We start from the raw sequence: 25,473 nt of genomic DNA on the forward strand, positions 1-25,473 counted from the left end.
GGAGAGAGGGAGAGAGGGAGAGAGGGAGAGGGAGAGGGAGAGGGAGAGGGAGAGGGAGAGGGAGAGGGAGAGGGAGAGGGAGAGGGAGAGGGAGAGGGAGAGAGAAAGAGGGAAAGAGGGAAAGAGGGAAAGAGGGAAAGAGGGAAAGAGGGAAAGAGGGAAAGAGGGAAAGAGGGAAAGAGGGAAAGAGGGAAAGAGGGAAAGAGGGAAAGAAGGAAAGAAGGAAAGAAGGAAAGAAGGAAAGAAGGAAAGAAGAAAGAAAGAAGATCCCTAATGGGAAATTTAAGAATTTTGGTGAGCAGGTTAAGAAAATATTTCACTTAAGAGGCTTTTTCAAAGCATCCTCCAAATCATAACACATACACACACACACACACACACACAAATGGGCTTGTCTCCAAAATATATAAGAAAACATTCCCTATAATGATTTAGGTATTTACAAAGCACAATGACTTTTTCAGACAACAGAGGAGTGATTGAGCATTCCTGTTGTCCAGGCGAATCACAAAAAATATTAGCTCTCCCTATACGTGTGTGACTCTCTGCCCTCTGAGGCATTTGCTCACAATGGAACTTTATTTCTATAACGATCCACTGAGTCTCAAGAAGAAATGCAAATGTATTGTATGCTCTTCTTCATTACTTCATTTGCAAAGCAAATAATTGCTCACAAAGGAAATCCAAAAGAACATATAAAACTCAGTCCACTTAAAAAGAAGCGTAAGTCCAGTGCTGAAAGACTATACTCCTTATTCCTGTGCAGAAACTTACGATTCTAGAGAAGAATCTATTGACTCTGTTTAGTTTTGTAGAGATGCAGATCAACAGGAGAAAATCATGTGCTAAGATCTGATTGAGTATCTGCTAGAATTGTCTAACAATAAATAGGAACATAAATGTATATAGTCAACATCTTAGTTTGCTAACAGGCATTTGATTTATCCTTTGATGTAGTAATTGTAACAAATTTTTACTGTATTTTATTATAGAAACATTAATTTTGTATATTATTTTCTATATAGAAAACACGCATCAGAGCTGCAGCAATGATACTGCAATGAATCCCATGTACTGCCTGTCTTAGCCTGGTCCCCCCAGAAATTGGAGCCTACGGCAAAAGATTACGCTGTTGCAGGAAATGCAATCCCAGAGAACTGACCATAGGGACAGGGGAGTGAGGCGGAGTAAAAAAATAGAGTAAATTACAAGAACATGTTATCAAATTGATAGCTACTGATTGTATGACTTCATAGAACTGTTCCCTATGAAATCATACAAAGTTCATCTCAAAACAATCCATCCAGAGGGGGAAAGTGAGAAGAGTATATTCCCTGGTTCCTATCTGCCATGTGTCAAAAAAAAAAAAAAAAAAAAATTGTCCTCAGGGAAGTTGGAGGACATATACTTTCAGATTGCATATGCATGGGCACTGGGCTGAACCCCATGCTCTGTTTGTGCCTGTGGAAATCAAACGTTAGCCTTAGAACAGGGACAAGACGTGTGGAACACAGGCATAAGAGAAGGCGCTATCAGGTGGCACCTGTGGGAAGTTGTTAGAGCCCCCACAAAGCAGACGGCCACTCGCAGTGGTTGTAACAAGGCATAGTGAGGCCAAAAGCTTGTGAAGTCTGTTGGAGACCATGCAAAGGAGACGGCCAATCACAGTGGTTGTAACAAGGCATAGGGAAGCCGAAAGGTTGTGAAGTGGTACAGAAAAGAGGTGATTCTCAAATTGTTGAAGACATCTGAAGACCACAGTGGGCTTGTGAAAACACAAATTGCTGGGTGCCACCCCCAGAGTTTCTGATTTCAAAGGTCTCAGGTAGGGCTAAGTAATTCACATTTCTAAGAACTCTGTAGTGATTCTGATGCTCCTGGTCCCAGACTTGGAGAAACACTGCACACATCTGCAGTCCATCGTACCCCTCCCACACATGTTCCCGTGGGAGCTGTTACTGTGTATTAGCCAACTCCTCCAGTTCTATTTCATGGGCTGGTCGTGGGCTGTACTTTCCTGGCTATGCTGAATGTTGACTCTTGTTATCCACTAAGAATCACTGAAGATGGTAGGGGAAGTGTCGTGAGGACATACCATCTTCTCATCTATATGTCTCAGGTGAGGCCTTTGTACAAACTGCAGGCACAGTGAGGAGAGAGAGCTACTTGCACCAGCCTGGAGGGTTCAATGGAATCTAGACGACCGACGTACTTCTCTCTTGAATCCTAAACCAAATACTACCTTTTTCTGTGGCTACCTGTCTGCTCTGTTCAGCTACACAGTGTGACGTTTTATGAAAAGGTGGGAAGAATAAGGTAAATCTAGGAAAACCATTTTAAGAAGTTGATTTGTTTACTAAGCTCCTTTTCAAATTCTTGTGTATCTGTACTTTAAACTTTGAGAACGGTAAGGAAATATTTTATGAAGGTGATAACTGAGCAAAACGTGTATCTAGAGGTTAGAGACTTTGATATCAAATGGGACCTCACAACACAGATAACTTGTAAAGAGCAGACTGTGAACAGGGACACATGATTTTTCACTTTTTATAATGAATATTTGTTAGAAATTCTTTGAGTTCCCTTGAAGCACATAAGTATCACAAAAATCTCAACAAGTCATCCATTTAGGAACACATCTGCTAAATAAAAAATGAGGTTCAGAGGTATAGAGACCCATCCCATCACAGTTATTTCACAGGTGACTTCTCTTGCTGACCTTGTAGCTACAGAGTACAGGCCCTTCCAGTAGCCCCAAGGGAGCTTCTGTTTAATTGAGTTAATAATTTAATAATAACTACCAGAGGGCCTGTGAAATCAAATGTAAGGGATGAAAAGATTCTACAGACAGCACAACATTTGGACAATTTCCATTCAGTCATTCAATATTTATTGAACACCTGTCTTACAACAAGAACTTTGCTAAGTACCGCAAAGTGCAAAGATGGTAAATAATACTTTTGCCCTCTAGAAGTTCATGGTCTACTATGGGAGATAACGAATAAACAAATAATTCCAATAATTTGTAAAAAGGAGCTTTTTCAAAATACGAGGCAGGCGTGATAGGATTCCTTCAAGAAACACTGTTTTAGTACTATGTAAGGTGGAACACTTGTTTCTGGCATAAGTAAACCCTATAAACATGGTAAATTGAATCTTCAAATCAAATAATAAGATATATTTATAATAATGCATTACACACACATACATACACATGTGCTATATTCATGAGACACAATTTACAAGTAGAGTACCTGCTCTGTCCATCTCTCCTGAATCTTACCTCTGTCCAGCCTGTCTCACATCTGACATATGGCTCACATTTCTGTGGAAATGTGGTAGAATGGAAGAGGAGGTAAGAAATGAATTTTGTAATAGTCAAGAATGAGATTCTCTGTCACCAGACGTAACTTTAATCAGTTGTTCTCATGAATTATCTGGGGAAATGAAGAAGAGTGGGAATCTGGAAAGACCTGTTCTTAGACTATTTCTTAGACACTTCCTCCACACAAGATAAATTAAACGACTGATACTGTGAGAGATCTGTAAGAAAACAGGTAAGTAGAACGTAAAGTATGAAGGGAACAGGATCCCAGCGGAGATTTTCTTTTAGGAAATATTTTGTTTCTTTATTCAACCAAAAATATGTGTAAGTTAAGGTTAATATCTAAATTTTTTGCCCTCTAAATATTAAGTAGTATTAGTTTTTAAAAAGATAAAATTTATTATAAGTAATCACCAAATATGAATAATATTATTGGATATGTATTAAAGCTCCTGAGGATACAGAAGGAGAGAGAACAGAGAAGATATATTTTCCTTACTTTTCTTCATCCTTCCTCCCTTCTTCCTCCTTTTTTTACCCTCATGCCCTGCCTCCCTTTCCTTCCTCCTCATCATCCTTTATTAAAAATAAAGAGTTCTGGTTTAATCATACAACAGCCAAGTGCTTTGGGAGCTCAGAAGAACGGGATATCATGCTAGGTGAGGTGACATTTGAACTTAACCCTCAGAGGGGAGTTGTTTATCAAGGAGAAAAATGGCCCAGGTAAAAGGCAGCATGGGTTTGACCTGAGGATCGGCATGGCCTGTCATGAATGACGATCAGCATAGCGAACTAACACAGCATCTGCCTTCGTATCACAAAATGTTCACACTGCTCTTGCTACATTTCTTAAAACGCAGCCAGTGACAAGATCTTTTGATTCGTAAGTATTCATTTTTAACCCTTTGAGAGAATGAAAGAGGAATGCAACAAAGTCAATTACACAGAATGAGATGGTTTCCCTCTGAACACCTATGTGAGGGCATTGTGGGACCAAGGAAGATGCTACTGAGGGAAACTTAGGCCATGGGTGCAGAACTGAAAAGCCATGAGAGAAGAGAAGCTTCATATTTCTTTCAAGTTCCTTATTTCAACACTTGCTCCTTGAATAACTGTGAATGCCTACTAGGGAGAATCTCTCTGCCCCTTTTTCCTGCTTCACTGCATGTCTTTCCTCAACCTAGTACTAACCCAGTTAAAAACTCAGCAATGAGACTGTCCCAGTTAATACTCGAGCTATGCTAAATGCAAACGATTTTGATGAGGATATCTGTGACTCTGTTTAGTTTATGATAGGGTTTCTACAGGAAAATGCATTCCTGATTCTCAAAGGGGCAACCTAAAAATAGTTTGGGTTAGAAAAGGTCATCTGGATGTTGGACACTTATGTAAGAAGCTAAAAGACATGGAAGTCAACAGTGGTGATGTCAACAGTCTGAGTTGGATTTCTCACATCCTGTGAGACTGGAAAAGGACAGTGGGAGGCAAGCACTGGTTGCATCTTTTGTTTCTTTGAATTTCACAGTGGATAATGCCAAAAGGTGGATGGCTATTTAAAGGTCAGCTTTATCTTTTGTTGATTACTTCATAGCATACATTTTTTTATAAAGGTCTATAAAAAAGTAATGAAATGATATTTGATTTCATACTGAGAGCAAACTATGTTAAGTAAATAATTACAAAAGAAAAACATTTATAGCAATGTAAGTCGCATGAGAAACATAACACTATTCTAAAAGGACATTGCATGTACTATTTTAAATATTCTGAATTAAAACTTTCACATATTTTAAATCCTGAGTAAGAAGTTAGGATTGTAATTGTTTTTGTTTTACTATTCAAAATGTATTTGAGGTTTTCACCAAGGTTCATCCATTTTTCTCAGGCTTTTATGATCCAAATGTAACCTCTCAGCTGGCTTCCTCCACCTTTTTCTCTTACAATTTACCTCCAATCTTCTCATCGCCACGACTGCCATCTCTTTTATTGATGCCAAATGTATTACCTTTTTTCTTAGAAGTTTGTCTCTAAACCTTCTTTTGTTGAAGACCACATCCTATTACCCTTTCTAAATGACTTTTTTGTTTCACTTTTCTAAACATATCAAAATAAATAAAACACTAATTTTGAAAAGTATTTTTGTTGAAACTTCAATAGTTTTCCTTTCTCACATCAATTTATTTTCCACCTGAAGGTGGAAGATACTTGCAGCAACTAGTAATGTTGTCCAAGAAATATCTTCATTCCATGCTTTTATGCTTTTGTATTGTGAAGGTGAGACGATGCAACCTGAAATTTAAAAATCCTTATTATGATTAGTTGAAAACCAACACATTGAGTCTCTACTAGGAGGATAATATGGCTTTGAGTTTATTGGATCTTGATGAAAGCAAGATTTCAATGAGGCAACTCCTGCCCTGCAAAGGTTATTCAAAGGCTCAGAAAACCTCTGCCAACAGAATGAGAAGAGCAAAGGAAATAGCAGGGGGAAATGAGTTTTCAAGTGTATATAAATAAAAATAGTATTTCTCATTTCAAAGGGTGCTCAACTCTGAGAATTACTGGTACTCTACCTACCCCCCCAACCGACTGAAAATATATATTAGTTTTATCATGAAATAGAAATACAATATATTAGAAAAATGTCCCATCCCAACAACCCTGTGCAGACCCTTCTATATATTGAAAGACTAGGCTGAGATCTGGACAATGGTTCTGAGACTTAACCACAGTCCTGAGGCCAGCTGGGAGAAAATCAGAAGTAAATTCCCCTAGGATCATACGGGAGGACTGTTTCTCTCAAATCTCAGATGGAGAGAAAAATTAACACACCTATTTTCTTTGCTAAAGCTTCAGGAGGCGAGAGGATGTATCAGACCCTCTTGTACTCTGTCTTGCATCCTCTCAGGACCACCTGATTCTATGAATCGTTTCCTACAGGATTTGCCTTCAGTTATGGCCACAATGCCTTGGCTCAACCCACTCCATGTGATTTCTGCATCCTTGCAGGGCTTTTCCTACACTCTGACATGAGGCAGTAAAGAGAGACAGCATGGCATGCTCTCAGCTGTGAGACACGGGCACAGCTCAGAAATACGAGGCTTTCCTTGCTCACCTAACCAGGGCTGCTCTCAAAAAGGAGGTGACAAAAGATCTCTCCTTGGAGATCTTTTGCGAGCAATTTGGAAAACATTCTGTTTATTTCTCAAAAGGTCTCAATGGAATCAAACTCCAGTGGCCACACCAAGAAGCAGTCTAGAGACAGACTTTTATATAGACTCTTCATCTTTACCCGTTCGCCCTCACTGGTACCTCAGTTATTCTCCCTAGATTGATACCCCATAATTTTTCAAATAAGCCACCTATATGCAAATCCTCAGTTCCATCTCTGCTTTTGGTAAGAAACCAAGGATATTTATAGAGAAAGTTAATCCTTTCAGAATACTCATACGTGGTTTTGTGGTAGAAATCTCAGTTTTCTAAATCTGTAGAGCCAACAAGACTCATGTTAAAGTGTATGTGAAGGCAAAAGAGTAGAATTAAGATTTTATTCAGTTCTACTCACAGCTTTATGTTGCTCCTTCTTCTTTTAATATCCTATGGTTTGATTTCTTTAAACCACTTTGATGAATCTCAGCCTATAAAGGTCTCTCTCTTTTTCCTTTATCAAAATGTCCTATTTTAGGTTGTGCTCTTCTAGTACCTTGTCTATACTGCTTCAGGTCCAGACAGCCATTCGCCTTCCAGGTGTTCCTTATTATAAGATTTATAAGTGACTTAAAATCTAACCACCTCATGAATCTGATGAAAAAAATTGAGGGTCAAACAGTGGTAAATTAGCTGACCTGAGGCACTCCATCCAAATGGTTAATAGCCTAATAAATTTCTTTGCCTACTGCCTTTACCTCAAATGGATAGAAAGAACTAAAATTATTTCTAGAAAATAAATTAGCATTAAATCAATAAATACAATATTTCCCCCATGATGTATGTTCCCAGTATTTTATTTTACTCTTTTCCCAAAATATAGTAATCCTTGTGTTCCATTATGTTGATCAGACATTGTATTTCATCTTTCAATGATATAGTTAGCAAAAAATTATATGAAACATTTTAATAATGCAATGGGCAACATTTTATATTTAACAAGACATTTAATAATGTTACTATGAAACAAAAACAAGTAATATATTCTGGGCAGCATATTCTGATGTGTATGAAGATAATATGCACAAATACCGTTAAGTAACACCTTATTATAGTACAAATGGGATAAGATAATGCCATATCACTGATTTGTTTTGTGTTTGATGTTTATTTATTCCTTCGGATCTCAAATATAGGGGACTAACTATATCAAACTCCTCAACACATAATCAACATTCTTGATGCAAGATTCCTCTCTTGTTCTATTTATTCATTCTTTAAATCAATCATGTATATCTGTATATTCCACTTCCCTTCTCTTCATTCCCAGGCAACAATTTTAATATACTAAATGTATTTCTGTTTATTTGAGTATGCTTTTACAAAATACAAATTGCATAATGTACAAATATTTTAATTTAGTTAAATGTTATTATGCTATGTATCGCATTATAGTTCCTATTTTTTCCACTAAAGATTATGCTTATAGACCCAGAGATTTGTGTCTACTTAGAGTACAACAAGCCACAAGAGAACATAGATCCCACCCCAAAAATAAGAAAAGTAAAGAAACTGTACAAAATCAGAGGGGGTTTTGTTGTTTTGTTTCATTTTGTTTTCTTTGAGTCCATCAGTGAGTTGAGGTCTCAAGACAATGGAGTGAATTGAATTTCAAAGGTGACAAACTCCTCCACGAAAGACAGGATATTCAAAGTTTTTTGCACTGGCAAAGCGCAAGACAAAGGAGTAGCACTCATTAAAGTAGGTAAAGAAAAAAAAAAAAAAGAAATGTTAACAAATACATGACAGTGAAGTATGGACTAGTATGACAGGTTCAAATCTCTGATAGTCCCAGAAACAAACGATTCCCAAGCCACTTGACAGAATCTTCTCATAAACCTTTACCAGGTATCCATGAGAAAGAGTGGAGGCAAATAAAGGATACCTGAGAAAGCCTTCCTTAGCTGCGAAAGCCTGGAGGTTATGATGAGCTGTTGCTGTGAAACAGGCATAAAATCCACAAGTGACTTGGACTATTCTCACATAAAACAAAAGCTGTCCTCCTTCAGGTATAGGCCAGGAAATCTGCCTGTCCTCTGATCCCCCAAATTGGTGACCTGTCACTGGACAAGGGATAAAACATAAGCTGTCTCTTAGGAAGAAAAGAACAACCTGCCTTTTTCCTGCCCCAGGCTAAGTTTGGCTGCTGCTGGTAGAAGGATAGAAAGTCTCTTGCTTCAAGCATCCTGCACAAAGCAGAATGCTATTGCCACTGGAAGAGGACCAAGAAATCTGCTTGTGTTCACAATCCCCTGAGGAAGACACAATTTGTAAGAAGCAGTTTCGCTGCTACATGGAGAAGGACAAAAAAGCAGAGAAAGAGACCCCTGTGTACTCCCTAGAGTTCAGGGTTAAAGGAACTAATGATTAGATTGCTTCAATCCCCCTGCACAATCTGACAGAAGCAGAGGAATACTGATTTCTAAGAGTAAACATTATTTACTTCAGTCTCTAGTCTTCTTTTACACATAATGTCCAAAAAAAATAATTATAAGAGAGAAATAATCAAGAAAAAAAGGACTTACCAGAAATAAAAGATAAAGCAGTCAACAAAACCAGACTCAGAGATGGTCCATGTGCAGAATATTTGACATGGACATTAAAATAACTGTAATAAATATGGTCATGAATCTAATGGAAATAAGAACAACATGGATGAAATTTTGGCAGAGAGATGGTCACCGTAAGGAAATCAAAAGGAAATAAAATAGATTCTAAAAGATATCAAATGAAATTTTTCTTTAAATGGCTGACTTTCAGACTGGATACATTAGAGAAAGTAATCAATGAAGTGGAATATGTTTTGACAAAAATTCTCCAAACTGAAATATAAATATAAGAAAGAGAAAAAAAAAAGAAAACAAACAAACAACAACAACAACAGAAAAACACCCAGAATATCTAAAACCATTAACAATGATCTAACGTATGTGTAATTGGAGCCCCAACATTAGAAGAGAGAGATAATAGGGTTGTAGAAGCATTTGAAAAGATAGCAGATGAGAACTTTACACAACTAATGAAAGACAACAAACCACAGATCTGAGAAGCTCATAGAATGTAAAACAGGATCATAAGAAGACTACCACATATAGGTACATAAATCTTCTGAAAGTCAAACTTAAAACTTATTCAAACAGAATATGATAACAGATAAATTTATAACTACACACACAAACAAATGAAGAATAACAGGTATAGTAAATATGGAAGAAAATATAAACTATTTTCCTTATTTTAAATAGCTTTATAAGACAGAGTGCAAACTAAAAGCACAATATATATTTGAGGGTTATAACATGTATGCAAGTAAATTATATGACAGCAATAGTGCAAAGGAAGACAGGGAGAAATGAAACGTTCTTACACTATTTGTGAAGTAGATAATATTATTTGAAGGTAGATATTTATAATCTAAAGACACATATTGGAAACCCTAGAACAATCATTTTAAAAATAAAAAGATACAACTATTAAGCTATTAGTAGAGATGCAATAAAAAAATGAAAACTCTTAATTCTAAGAAGGCACAAAATGAGGAATTTACAACAAAGAACAGATGGGGCAAATTAAAAAAAAAAAAACAAAAAATAAGAAGAAAGATGTAAATATATCATATTTCCTATCATATCAATATGACATATTAATCATAATAGACCAATAATAGTTTTAAATGTAATTTGTCCAAACACTCTAATAAAAGGTAGAGATTGTCAATTTGGAATATAAAGCCATACCCAATTATTTGCTGTTTAAAAGTAAAATGAAAAATAACACACCCTAAAAAGAATAATGAAAATTTTACTGACTATATAAATATCAGAAAAAGCTTTCTTCAAAACAAGAACATTCACCAGAGAGTAAAACCAACTGATTGATATTTAAAGAACATTCAACTCAACAATAGCAGAATGTACAATGTTTTCAAGTGGACACAAAACATTCAACACGAGAGACCATAACCACAGATCAAACATTAAGAAACAAAAAAATTGAAGTCATACAATATATATTATTTTACCATAATAAAATTGAACTATATGTATAGAAAATCCTCAAGTAATCACAAAGTATACAACACATTTCTATGTAGCTTACGGTTCACAAAAACCATAAGTCACAATAGATAATATTTTGAACTAAATAGAAATGAAAACATAACATCAAAATTTGTGGAACACAACTAAACAATGTTTTAAAATCAAATTTGTATTAGTAAATGCTTATATTATAAAAAAAGAAAAGCTTCAAAGTAGTGATGTTGGCTTCTAATATGATAAATTAGAAAGAGAAGAGCAAATTAATCAGAAAGCAAGAAGAAAAAAGGAAATAATAAAGGTAAGAGCAAAAATTCACAAAATAGAATATAGCCAAATAAAAAAGTAAATGTACACCTGAAATTACTATAATGTTATATGTCAATTATATCTCAATAAAAAAAAGAGAACTCTCAAAACCCAACAATGAAAAAGAAAATAATTCAATTAGAAAATTGGCAAGATATAAAGAGACATTTATCTGAACAGTATATGTAGATGGGAAATAAGCACATGATAATATATTCAACCATTAAGAAATGCAAATCAAGAGCACAGCAAAATACCACTACACACCAAACAGAATGGCTACTATGAAAAATACAGACAATATCAAACACTAATGTGTATGGGCAGCAACTAAATCTCTTATACACGGCTGGGTGGTGCATGCTAAATTGCACAACTACTTTGTAAAATAGTTTGGTGACTTTGTAAAAAGTTAAGCACTCACCTACCATACGATCAAGCCATTGCACTCCTAGGTGTTTACCTAAAATTAAAAAAAATTAAAAATTAAAAATAAATAAATAAATAAATAAATATATATATATATATATATATATATATATATATATATATATATCAGTTATCAGTTTAAAGACATGTACATGATGTTTATGTTTATAGAAGCTTTATTTGTAATAGACCAAGATTTGAAATGACCCAAATATTCATGAACAGGTGAATGAACAATCTGGAATATTCATACAATGGAATGGAATACTAATTAGCAGTAAAAAGGAAGGGAATATTAATAATGCAGCAGCAAAAATAAATCTCAAAATAATTATGATGAGAGAAACAAAGAAAAAAATAGTATATGCTATGATTTCACTTATATAAAACTCTAGAAAATGCAAACTAATCCAGTGACAGCAGTCAATAAAGATACTATTATATATTAAAAATGACATCATATATTTTATATATAAACAGATTTATAAATGTAATTGACATACCAAAAAAACTGCAGATTTAAATGAATATATTTATTTAAATTTTAAATTACATAGAAATGTATGTGTGTGTGTGCATGTGTGTGCTTATATTTATATATATATATATATATGATTAGCTGAATTTCCAAAGTAAAGAGATTTGGAGCAATGTTCCTTATTTTTAAAACAAAAGAAAATTTAACTAGAAAAGAAAAATAAATGAAGAACATACAAACTGGAAAAGTGAAATGCAACTGTTATTATTAGAAAACAATATACCCTCTATATAGGAATCCCAAGAAATCTAGAAAAAAGCCACTTGAACTAATAAGCGAGTTTACCAAGGACACAGGATACAAGTCAAGATATAAAAATCAATTGCATTTCTAGATACTGTCAAACAAATATGTAATTTCAAATTTTATAAACCATATATTTGCAATGCTTGTTCCATCCAAAAGTATGAAATACATAGCGGTTAATTTCACAAAATATTTGCAAGACCTGTACACTGAAAACTACAAAACGTTGTTTAGAGAAATCAAGTAAAGGAAGAAACTGAACCATATCCATCATCAGAAGAATCAACATTATCAAGATAGTTTTCTCTATATTTATTGATCTACATATTCAATAAGATTTCAACCAAAAGTCTAGGAGTATTTTTGTATTAATAGAAAAGCTGAGTCTAAAATTTGTATTAAAAAAAAGGATACGAAATAGCAAAAACAATTTTGAAAAAAAAAAAGTTAGAGGACTCATACCACCTGACGTCAGTATTTATTATAAAGCTAGAATAATCAATAAATTTAAAAAGTTTTATATATAGGGTTTAAGATTAGATAGATAGATCCATCAATGAAATAAAATAGAAAGTACCCATCTATATAAAAATATATGGTGGCAAGTTAACTTAATAAATAAAAGATATTTTCAACACGGTACTAAAAAAATTGGCATTCATATACCAAAATATTACCTTGATCCTTACTTGATATCATACACAAAAAATAATTAAAAAATGACCACAGACAAAAATTTAAGTCCTAAATATATAAAATATAGAGAAGAAAACAGAAAAATCTGTGATAACAAAATGTCTTAAATATGATACCCAAAGTATAAAACACTAAAGAAAAAATTAGATAAATTGGACTATATTGAAATTAAAAATGTCTTTTCTCCAAGATATTGTTAGAAATAGAAGTATAAGCCACAGATTGGGAGAAAATGTTTGAGATCTATATATATATATATAGATGTATATATATATATCCACATCACAAAAAGCACATTTAAAACTGAACATAAGTATACAAACAACCTAATATAAAAAGGGCAAAAATTGGTTGTGACACTTCTACACAGACAGTAAACACACGGCCCATAAAGCACATGAAGTTGATGTTCAACTGCATTAGCTATCAAGAAAATGTAATTTAAATCCATAACAACATACCAGCAAACATTTACTAAAATGTCTAAAACTAAAAAGCTTGACATTAGCAAATGATTATGTAAATGTAGAGCAACTAGAACCCTTACACTGCTGGGGGAATAAAAAATGATCTGAGCATTTGGAAACCAGTTTAGCAATGTCTTCTGAGTGCAATACTCAGTTACCATATCACCCAGCATTCAACTCACAGGTATTTACTCAAGATAAGTGAAAACATAGGTTCACACAAATATCTGTATGCAAATGTTCATAGCCACTTATTCAGAATAACTATTTTGAATAAGTATTGACAGACCAAAGGGATTGGCAGGAAATACTCACAGTGATGAAAAGCAAGGACCTACAACCAAGATTACTCCACCCAGCAAAGCCATCATTTAGAATCAAAGGACAGATGAAGAGCTTCCCAGACAAGAAAAAGCTAAAGGAGCTCATTACCACTAAACCAGTATCACAAGGATCTTAGAGGGACTTCTTTAAGATGAAAATAAAAATAAAGATAAAAAATATGAATAATAAAATGGCAATAACTACATATCTATCAACAATTGCTTTAAATGTAAATGGATTGAATACTTCAATGAAAAGACACGATGGCTGAATGGATAAGAACACAAGACTCTTACATATGCTGTCTACAAGAGACTCACTTAAGATCAAAAAGCACACACAGACTGAAAGTAAAGAGATGGAAAAAGGTATTTAATAAAAATGGAAACAAACAAAAAAGCTGAGGTAGCAGTACTTACACCAGACAAATAGACTTTAAAACAAAGGCTATAACAAGAGACAAAGAAGGACCCAGTTAATCCCACTTCTGGGTATTTATCCAAAGAAACCCCAAACACTACTTTGAAGGTATGAATATATCCATATGTTCATTGCAGCATTGTTTACAATGGCCAAGATGTGGAGGCAGCCTGGGTGTCCATCAATGGATAAGCGGATAAAGAGAAGGTGTTACATATATACAATGGAATATTGTTCGGTCATGGATAAGAGAGGGTTTTTGTGATCTGCATGGAGTATGTCAGACAGAGAAAGACAGATGCAATGTGATTTTGCTTATATGTGGAATCTAAAGAACAAACAAAACAGAAATAAACTCATAGATACAGAGAACATTTTGATGGTTGCCAGATGGGAGAGGGGTTGGGGGGTGAGTGAAAAAGGGGAAGGGATTAAGAAGTACAAATGGGTAGTTACAAACAGTCATGAGGATGTAAAGTAAAGCATAGAGAATATAACCAATAATATGATAATAACTATGTATAGCATCAGGTTGTTACTAGACTAGTCAGGGGATCACTTCTTAAATTATGTAAATGTCTAACCACTATGTTGTACACTTGAAATTAATATAAAATAATATTGAATGTCAAATAAAGTGTAAAAAATAGGAAGTTTTGGATGGTTATTTCCAGATCTGGAAATAACTCAAATATACATCAATTGCTGAAAGGATAAACACATTTTGGTTGCAGCTCAATAATAGAATACTGCTCAATGATACAAACAAGTGTTGATATTTTCACACCAGAAGAATCTCAAAAGCATAATGTTAATTAAGGGAAAGAATCCAGGCTAAGTAGACTACATACAGTATGACTTTATTTCTGTAATATTCTAGAAAAGGCAAACCTACAAGTACCAAAAATAAATCAGTGGTTGCAGGGAATGAGTGTAGTAGAGGGAATTCACTGCAAAGGGACACAAGGAAACTTTTGAGGGGATGGATATTTTGTATATTTTGATTATGGATGTATTTACCTGACTGTACAGATTTGTCAAAATTTGTCAAAATGTATCCTTAAAAAGGTAAAATTTAATGTATGTGAATTATTCCTCAATAAAGTTGACTTTAAGAAACAAAAAGACCTGAATGTTGAATAAGTATGATGTACACCTGAAACTAATATAATATTGTATGGTAGCTATATCTTTTTAAATCTTTTAAAAAAGAAACAAAAAGATCTGTACATGTTATTATATCTACAGTAGTCCCCACTTATTCATAGAGCCTATGTTCCAAGACTCCCAGTGGATGCTCAAACTGCAGATAATACTGAACTCTATATATACCCTGTTTCCCCGAAAATAAGACCTAGCCAGACAATCAGCTCTAATGCGTCTTTTGGAGCAAAAATTAATGTAAGATCCAGCATTATACTATATTATATTATATTATATTATATTATATTATATTATATTATATTATATTATTATATTAAGACCAGGTCTTATATTATAGTAAAATAAGACCAGGTCTTATATTGATTTTTGCTCCAAAAGACACATTAAAGCTGATTGTCCGGCTAGGTCTTATTTTCAGGGAAACACAGTACTATGTTTTTCCTATATATACATACCTATGATAAAGTTTAATTTATAAATCAGGCACAGTAAGATATTCACAACTGATAATAAAATACAACAATTAGAACAAGACACTGCAATAAATGTTATGTGAATGCAGTCTGTCACTCTCTTTCCCAAAATGTCTTATTGTACTGTACTCATACTTCTTCTGAAGTGAAATGATACAATGTCTACATGATAAGAAGAAAGGAGGTGAATCAAACATTATTAAGTAAAATAAAGGTTACTGGAACCCAAGCACTGTGACTAGATACCACAACTGTAGTTCTGATAACTAAGTTGGCTAGTAAGTGACCGAATTGTGGGTAGCTACCTAGTGTGGAAAGCCTAGACTAAGGGATGCTTCATGCTCTGTCATGCCCTAGCCAGGACAGAGGAGGGTGGTGTAAGATTTCATCACACTCCTCAGAATGGAATGAAATTTAAAGCTTATGAATTGTTTATTTAAGGAATTTTCCATTTAATATTTCTGGACTGTGGTTGACTGCAGGTAACAGACCATGGCAAGTAAAACTGTGGATAAGGAGGGACTACTGTATACCTAATTCACTGTGTTGAATTGCTGAAAGAGTCCCATGGTTACATTTACGTATATGCACTTTCCCAGTGATGATATCCAAATTGCCTCCAACTTCTGACCACCATAAACACTGTTGTAATTAACACCTTCACATGTGTATATGAATAATTCTATGGCATATATATGGGATGTATGCCTGGGAACAAAACTGCTCAGTCATAAGATGCATACAACTAGTATGGCTTAATCAGACCAATTTGCCCACTGAAAGGACTATACCAACCTGTCTTTCATGCTTCTATCTATGTGGGAGGTTAAAACGATTCCCATAAGACCATCAGCCTCTGTTTTAGTTGATATGCCGGACCCTTAGCCTAACAAGCACCCAATGTCTTAACAGAAATTTATTTTTTTCATCTCCAATTTTTTCCTGCCCATTTGGTCCATAATCTTTCTTTTTATTACCTTCCTATAGCTACATTATGCTTTGTGACTCTGGCCTCCCCCAATAAAGGTGTCTCACAGCAGTCTTTTAATTTTTCTTCAAATTATTCCACTTATTCTCTCTTATCCCCGTCAGGCTTGCTGACTCTCTGAGAGATGGTCTCTTCTCAAATTCCAGTTTGATGTCAATATTTCTCCTATGTGCTCTGACCCATGATTCTTATTTCCAGAGAAAAATAAACAAAACCCAGCTCAGCTGCCTAGATTTTCAACCATCAGTTATCTCTAAAAACTCATACATTCAGCTTCCACCCTAATCCTCTTCTTTATCACATTTGGAAAGATTAATTGCATGATTAACACCTAATATATATATATATATATATATATATATATATATATATATATATATATATTTGAATCTATAATTAGGAGGTTTTAGGTTCAAATTTTTATTGTATGAGCAAAACGGAAGATATTGCATTTCTAAAATTTATAATTATATAAGCAATTAGATTATCTATGATATATCACAATCTATGCATTTATGACAATTCTTTCGTGAGTTTTTTAAACTATTTATCAAATTAATTATGGATTGTTACCCCAGCTGCTTGATACGTATTGAGTTCAATTTCCAATATTCCTTGTCACAGTATAGAATTAAATTATTCTTCTTTTCTGTCATTAAGCACAAGAGTAATTCTAGTATTTTTATTTATCATACAATCTTAGGCATATTTAAGAATTTTTTATGGAAAGGTTAATACAGAACAGTTATTTTTATGATTAAGGGAAAAGGCAGTTCCACTGTTTCACATTACACCTTAATGAAGTAAATTTACAGTAACCTAGCTTAATTCATTTTATGAATTTTGTTTTACGTGTTTTTTTTATGAATTGGACACTCATGATTATTCATAATTAAGAGTAATCATCAAAAGACACAACTGTGCCTATAATACTCATTTTGAACAATCAATTAGGACACTCCTCCAATACAGCATATTTTTTTTTCAAAAGACAATAAGTTTTAGGTGTTATTATACAACAATATACAACTCAGATCAGAAAGCATGTAGTCAAACAGGAATGAATCACTTATTCAAACACCAACCAAGAGTTATATGTTTTTCAGAGGTTCATTTTTTGAGAATAGATACTACAAAAAGGAAAAGAGAAAATAAAATAAAATGTAAAATCCTGAGAATGTGATTCAATATTTAAGCCTTTTAAAGTCACTAACTCTCACACCTAAATCTGTGTATAAGTGCTTTAATTTTATATTCACAAAACTAATGACAATAATAACAATATGCCATAATGAATTTTGTTCGTGTGTGTCATACAGTGTAAACCTCCTTACTACCACCTAATTCTTCTGTTTGTTCAATAAAAAGTATTTTTTAAATGACTGTTAAATTGTAGTGGCCTTTCCAATCCCAATTATAGCTGGGTACTATGACAGCATTGTGTCTCCGCAATATCCCGTATCTCCTCTTCAACCCTGGGGTGTATCTGTCACCACCTGTTTAGCCATTCTGATGCACACACAAACTTGACAGTACTTGCCAAAATAATAAAGCAAAACCATGACGAGTGTGGAATAGTCTATCAAAAGATGATATGTACAGTATACACTGAAAGACCCAAGGAATGTTAAGGTTAAATGAGTAATTTATGGTATTTCCTTAGCATAAAACAATGAGCAGATAGGTGAATTTTTTCTCAGACACTATTAAATCCCTTTGGTCTAAAAACTGGCATTTACTTAACTACGTACTTATATGTATTCCATGTGAAAAGGAGGGGAAAAGGTGTCCACCTAATTAGAAGAATGACATGCTATAAGTATATTTCCAACAAGAATGTGCCTTCTCATTTTAATTTGAACATGGAGAAGTATTTATTTATTTAATAGTTGATAGTTTACAATAAAACAAAAACCTCTTTTTAATAGCATCAGAGATATCTCATTAATGGAAATTAGCATCTGATTCTTATTTGAATCCCATTAATATCCAAAAGATAAAAACAAATTAGCTTCCTTTTTTTTTTTTTTAATACTTGTATGGTCCACAAAGAAGTTCATTAATTTCAGTTCTCCAAAGTAACATGTACAGTTATTTGTCTAAATCGAGCACAGGTATACAAACACACTTCCCCACATATACCCATACAAGCAGTGATTCTATCCTGCTGATTATATTCTCTATTTTGCTAATGAAAGGCATTCATTATTCAGTGAGTAGATGCGAAAGAGACATGAAGTCAACATCATGCACTTAGACTTCCATTTCTGACAATGAAGAAGGTAGGTAGACTAGCTACTCTAAAGGACTTCTTACTACAATACTACTAAAATCTGAATAAAACATGCTTTGAAAGATATTGATGGGTTCAGAACAAGGAAAATCTACAATGGTAATAAAAAAAAGTCAAAAGAACAATAACAACAAACTTTAACTAGAGAAGGCAGCTGTGAGTGGCATATGATTGCCCTAAGTACTAATACCTATAGTGATGCTGAGATTACAGCCAAGTCCTTGGGCCTGCCATAAAGTGCAGAAGCTGGATCTAAAACGTGTGGATCAAGATGGAAATCCTAAAGAGGTTATAAAATGACCTCCCATGTTCATAGTAGGTTCTGGGCCCCAGCAGAAACAAATTAAACCTTCTCTGGAAGAAAACATCCCTAAATAAGAATCCCAGTGTTCTCACCAATTAAGTTCAAACTAATATAGCTAAGAAATTTTTTAATTACAAAAGAACTCATATAAAATGGGATAATATAAGGGAGACTCAGCGGACAACAACTTTAGATCCCCAAGGACTCCGTTTCAGATAAGGGAATTAGATAAATTATAAAATAACATGAAATATTCAAAAGAAAAAAAAAAAGGCAGGTTTTTTTTGTTTGTTTTGTTTTTTAGTGAATAAGAAACTTACAGTAACAAGACTGATTTGGAAAAGAACAAAGTAAAATTCTAGAATAAAGACTTACAATTAATGGATAGGTAACAAAACAGTCAAAAGGTTATTAGAAAACTGGAAGAGATCTGAAGAAAGTACCCACATCATAGCTCAGAGATACAACAAAATAGAAAATATGAAAATAGTTAAGAGATGGGATAAATGTGAAGGTCTGCTTTCTAGTTGTAATTCTAGAAGGAGGGAATAAAGAGATTGGATGAGGCAAATGGTCTCTGTGGAAAACAATATGAAACTTTATTGAAAGATACTTAAGAAACTTAAATAAGTGGAGTAATATACCATATTCATGGATTGGAAGACTCCTTATTTTAAATGTGTACCAGATAAATAAAAATTAATCCCTTAATGAAAATCATAGTAAAGTTTGTACACACTGTTTTAGAGAAATGACCACCTATGTACACCAGGAAAGATGTTCAGAACAATATGGTACATAGAAGTAAAAAAACTAAAAACAATACATTGGTAAGTGTGGATAAAAAATGTTGCAATCATCAAGTGGAATGTATGAAAGAATGGAAAGAATGAATTGTAACTACGTAAAACAACATAGATGAGTCTGAGAAATGTAAAAAGAGAAAAAATGCAATTCATAGTGGATAATGTAATATTTTATATTTTTATAAATCTCAAAAATAAGAAAACTCAGCAACATACTGTTTACACTTAAATATGTAGTAATACTATTTTTTAAAAAAGCAAAGGAGTGATGTGTATAAAATTCCGAGTAGTAGTCAGTCCTGGTAGGGAACTTAGGACATGAACTTGGGGAAGAACAGACAAATAGTATCAGTATTATCAGTATTTAATAATTCTTAAGTTTGACAGTGAGTTTATAATAAATATTTGTTAAACTTTTAAATTTACCTCTAGGTTACATATATTACTTAACATCTATCAAATATTACATTAAAATATGTCTTGCACTTTACAGAGAGCTCTAAGATTGCTTGCTCAAATCTATACTCATTTTATGCAAAATTCCAAAAAGCCCAGAGTCCTAGGCCACAACCAATTAGAAGCAATAAATTGAAAGGTAGAAGAAAAAGTTCCAAAGATATTGGTGTGAACCAATATCTATACAGTGAATAACCACTAAAATAATGTATAAAATATAGGCTCAAGGGCCTCAAAATTGTTGCCATTTGGCATAGGAGCTATTTGTATTCAATATTGGAAGACACTTTCCCAGCTTTTTGTACCACTGTGGAGTATAGTAATGGACTTTCCTTCAGCAACCATAAGTCATCAGGCTCTCAGCAGGCACTGTTAAATTGGCAAAGGATGCAGCACATCTCAGACACAATGTCAACTCAAGTTTTTAAGGTAAATGATGAGCATTCAGTGACTGGAGGTGATGCCCCCTTCAGTCTGCCTAGAGTAACACTGCCTGTTTTCTTTTTTAAGTCACCTGCCTGGATCTGGAAGGTATTTGGGTTTTTGAATCACAGATGAGCAACCTTTACAAACGTTGGTGCTAAACTACTGACCCCGTTTTTCTGGCATGGACAAACAAAAGAGGGCTATTTGTGGGGAGTCGGATTTAATAGGTGGACACAGGAAAATGGAAGGCTGTTCCAGGAAAAGAAAACAGTATGAGTAAAGGCAAGCTTGTCATTTTCATTCTTGACCTCTCATAGTCCTAATGACTTGTTATTTTGGGGGATGTTCTCCCTTTACACCTCTTATAGTACCACATGGAATCACAGCTAATTCCCTTGGTAAAATAAACAGCTACCTGAAGTACCTGTGGTGCCTTTTCTATCCCTTTTGGCAGATTTCCTTAGTTTCTGACCATGCATTTACCCAGTCTCCTGGAGCTTGAGGTATCATCCTAAGCTATATTCTGCAGGTGAAGCTTACCCAGGTTTTTTCCATACAAATCCCCTAGGGTGCCAATATCAAATTTTTCTCTTCCAAAATCCCTCCACTAAACCAACCAAAAATTAATTAAGTCAACAATTAATGGTGACCAACACATGTCTATGCTTTCCATGTAATTAAATGCAGCCAGATATTCAAAGGAGAGTAATTGAATTATTCAATTAAATAAACCACCCTAAAATGCAAATGGCTAATTTATTGAGTAATTCTCTCCAGGATTTTCCATAAGATTTTTGGTAAAATAGATGGGAGAGATGTTTTTGAGTATCCATTTCAACAACAATGGGCAAAATTGCAAAGTTTATCACTGAAATAATAAAATGTTAAATGTTTTAATCATTTTTATATAATGAAATTGTGTAAGTTATAAATACAACAGTTATAAGATGATATGTAGCACACTATATTTATACAAATAAGTCTAATTTTTTTTTTTCATGTAGTAAAAATGTATCAATGATTCTGAGTCAGGGGATTCCAGCCTCAATTCTTGCTTTGCTGTTAGATCAGAGACCTTAGTTAGCTTGCTTGGCTTTGACATTCTACTTGTTACTTTTTTTTCCATTGCTGAATAGAAATGCAGTATACTAATGTTTAAGAGGTAGATACTGTATACATACAGCAGGATTTGACTGCCTCCTCTGTCACTTACAAGCTATAAGTTTATTACTTATTTTGGTGTCAGTTTTCTCATTAATAAAATGGGAGTAATGTTAGTAATATCAAATTTAAAGAATTCTTGAAATGGTTGAAATGATATTTACAAAACCCTTAGCATGATATTTACCGACTGTCTTTAATTAACTGAGGAGACACATAAATAAATGTATGCAATGAGAGACTTGTATCTTTTAAAATCTCCAATGTTTCTTTCAGTTTGATTATTCTATACACAGTCTTTGATTTCCCCTAATTTTTATAATAGTTTTTCTAAATCTTCTTGAAGGCATAGATATAGATATAAAATAGTAAACTGTATAAAATGTATCACACGAATCTAGAAACATGACACTGGAGTTGATAATACAATTTCAATACTCATATTTTAAAATAGAGAGGTCTTTAGTGTAAATGCCTTCAGTTCCAGCCTGGTTTATTTTGGGCTGAGTTACACTTCTACTGGCCATGATAAAAAGCTCTAAGATGGGTAGGATGAGTCTTATTTCTAAAAATCTTTGAGTAACTTGGGAATAAAATCGTGACACATAAATGACAACGTTAGCTTTAAAGCTTATTGAGTAGATATTGACTACTTTGGTCTTGAAAGTATTTGCCATGAAGAAATAATTGAGACATTTTACATAATTGCTATTCTAACAAAAATGTTTATAGTCCATGAGAGCTGCTTTCTGAGGAAGTGCTTTCTTTTTTTTTTATATTTGCTATGAGCTTCATATAACATAATTTTATGACAAATATAGTTGGCTACTAAGAGGAATGATATAGCTCCTTATTTGCCCTGGAAAAAGAGAGAATTGAACCAAAGGTATACATGGAAGAATGGAAAGTTGCCAGGAGCCTATTCGGGAGTTTCCATCAAGATTTCAAAATTTCTAGTGGAAGCTGGAGTGATAGGATGATATTCAGCAGGAACAATTTCTTGTTTGGGTTTAGTGTGTGTGCTTAGAGATAATTCAGAGCCATGAAAAGTAGGGGTGGGGAGGAGGCTTAGAAGGTGGAAACATATTTCATTCATTATATAAGCAAAATGGAGGGGAGTTGAGGTGAATGGACCAGAATTGGTTGCAACCAAAATATTCCGACTTTACAGAAATCTCCCATTCTTTAATGCAAATTTGTCCACACTTCTCTCCACTACTTTGGACTCTTTAGCACTGATAATATTTACGTCCACATATTGGAATCAAAACTGGGCTCTGTACATTTCTGTAAATGCTGCTCAACGTAATCCCTTTGTGTTTGTGCACAGGCCATAGAGAAGTCAATACAGCTCTCTGTCATTTATTGAGATGTCAGCTCCACAAAGTTAGTTGGAGCCTGGAAAGACAGGCTACAGCTTCTTTCTCTCTTTTTAAAGATGCATTGACCTCATGCAGGGAACACTTCAAGGAGTCTGCCTGGGTGATCAATACATTTCTATATTTATCAGGCTAATCAGAGCCTATCTGCTTCTCTGCTAAAGTGCTGCTCAATGAGAGAGTCACATAATCAAAATTATAAACTTTATTGCATTGATTTTTTTGTTCTACTTGTTACTAAGACCCTAAAAGTAATGAAATATTTTTGTTTTAATAACTACAACTTGACATAAAATCATTTCTTTGGGAAATGTTTCCCTAACGTCAGGATTATGGCATCTTATACTCCCAGTCCTGCCATTTCTCATTTCAATTATTATTAGCCTTTAACAGGTCCAAGACTTGTTTTAAATGCTCTCCTCTCAAAACTTCACAGCTGTTCCCCGGGCCATATATAGAAAGCCAGTCAGCTGCCTTGAACTGACCTCGATGGCGCAGTCACCCAGAGCCAGATCTCCCCCGGAGAGACTCCAGCTTCACATTGTAAATACTGCAGGGTCATCTATAAATATGTGCATTTCACCACGTTTCACCTGCTGTTGTTTTGCTGAGGCAAGTGCCTGCTGCCCTTATTCATGCAGCAGCAAGCACCTTTGAAATTTCAGCCATATCTCTTTTATTCAGAGGTGGGGATAACAGAGCAGGTGAATGTTAACTGACTCCATCAAAGTCTGGGGAGAAAGTGCAAAGAAGAGAAATGAGGAGGACCAGCGTGGAGGAAACATAACAAAATGGAAATGACATCTCACAATGAAGATGGGAGGCCAGGCTTTCGCTTGCTGATGTGTTCAGCTAGTTCATCTTTCTGTAGTACATTGCTCATCATTTCACTTCTCACTGGCTGAGGCACATTTATTATGTGGTTTGTAGACAGAATGTGTGTGGGGATGTAACCAGATCATGTCTGCCTGCCACATTCAAGGCACTATCTCTGCCGCCGGGCATTTTCTCTATCAAGTCAGTTTTTCCATTTAGGGAGCTGAACTGGACCTGAAAACACCTAAGTGCTTAGCATTTTCACTTTGTATTTGAATATGCTGTTAGGCTAATTTAGGTCATATGGTGTATTCCCTTGGCAATATACAGGCCCCTTCTAACTCAGCTATGGGACTTCTGAATCATAGCCTGCAGTTCTACCTGGCTTTATGAAATTCGTCAAAGGCACAAATCAATCAGCATTCTTTTTTTTTTTTTTCCCATGGCTAAACTACCAGTCTGCAGAAAATTAAAAGAGTAGGTATTGAAAAGCAGTATGTTAATTTTAACTTTTAATAGAAAAATTAGTCATGACTGCTTTGATTTTATTTAATCATCTTTATCATTTTAGTGGGGACAGATAAAACAGCAATTGTTTCTATCTCAAAATTTGAAGATGTTTCTGAGTATTTTTCTAGTCAACATTCTTTGTGTCTTATGTTACACCAACATGTAAATTTTGTATTTTAATACCATAGATAACATACACTTGCTTGTGTAAGTAAACTTAAGAATGGTTACCAAACCTATAAAGCTAGAAATTAACTGTAAACTTTCCAGATGCCAAAAAAAAAAGCTATTTTTTTTTAATGGAAGGTGTGTTGTTTTTGCAAAATATCCCCACAAAGACAGTATTTGAGGCCCTAAGAAACTGAAAAAAAAAAAAAAATCCAATAATAGCACACAATAGCGATGAGTTTCTAGTAACTATAGCAAAAACTCTAATTATGAAGATATGCCTAAATCTAGCTAGCATAGGCCTTGAAGCTTAATATGCAATAAAATTTTCAAAAAATTAAGAGAATTATGATTTCAGAGAGGAAGTACTTTGTAGCAAGCATTCAAGATGTGGCATTGTCTTTACAATATTATTGATTATATTCCCCATACTGTCTTTCATATACCCCTGATTATATTGTGAGAGTAGATGTCTGACCACTGTGCTGTACACCTGAGGCTGAAGCTGAATAATATTGAATGTCAACTATA

Source organism: Rhinolophus sinicus, linkage group LG03 (genome assembly GCF_036562045.2).
Source record: "Rhinolophus sinicus isolate RSC01 linkage group LG03, ASM3656204v1, whole genome shotgun sequence".
NCBI lineage: Eukaryota > Metazoa > Chordata > Mammalia > Chiroptera > Rhinolophidae > Rhinolophus > Rhinolophus sinicus.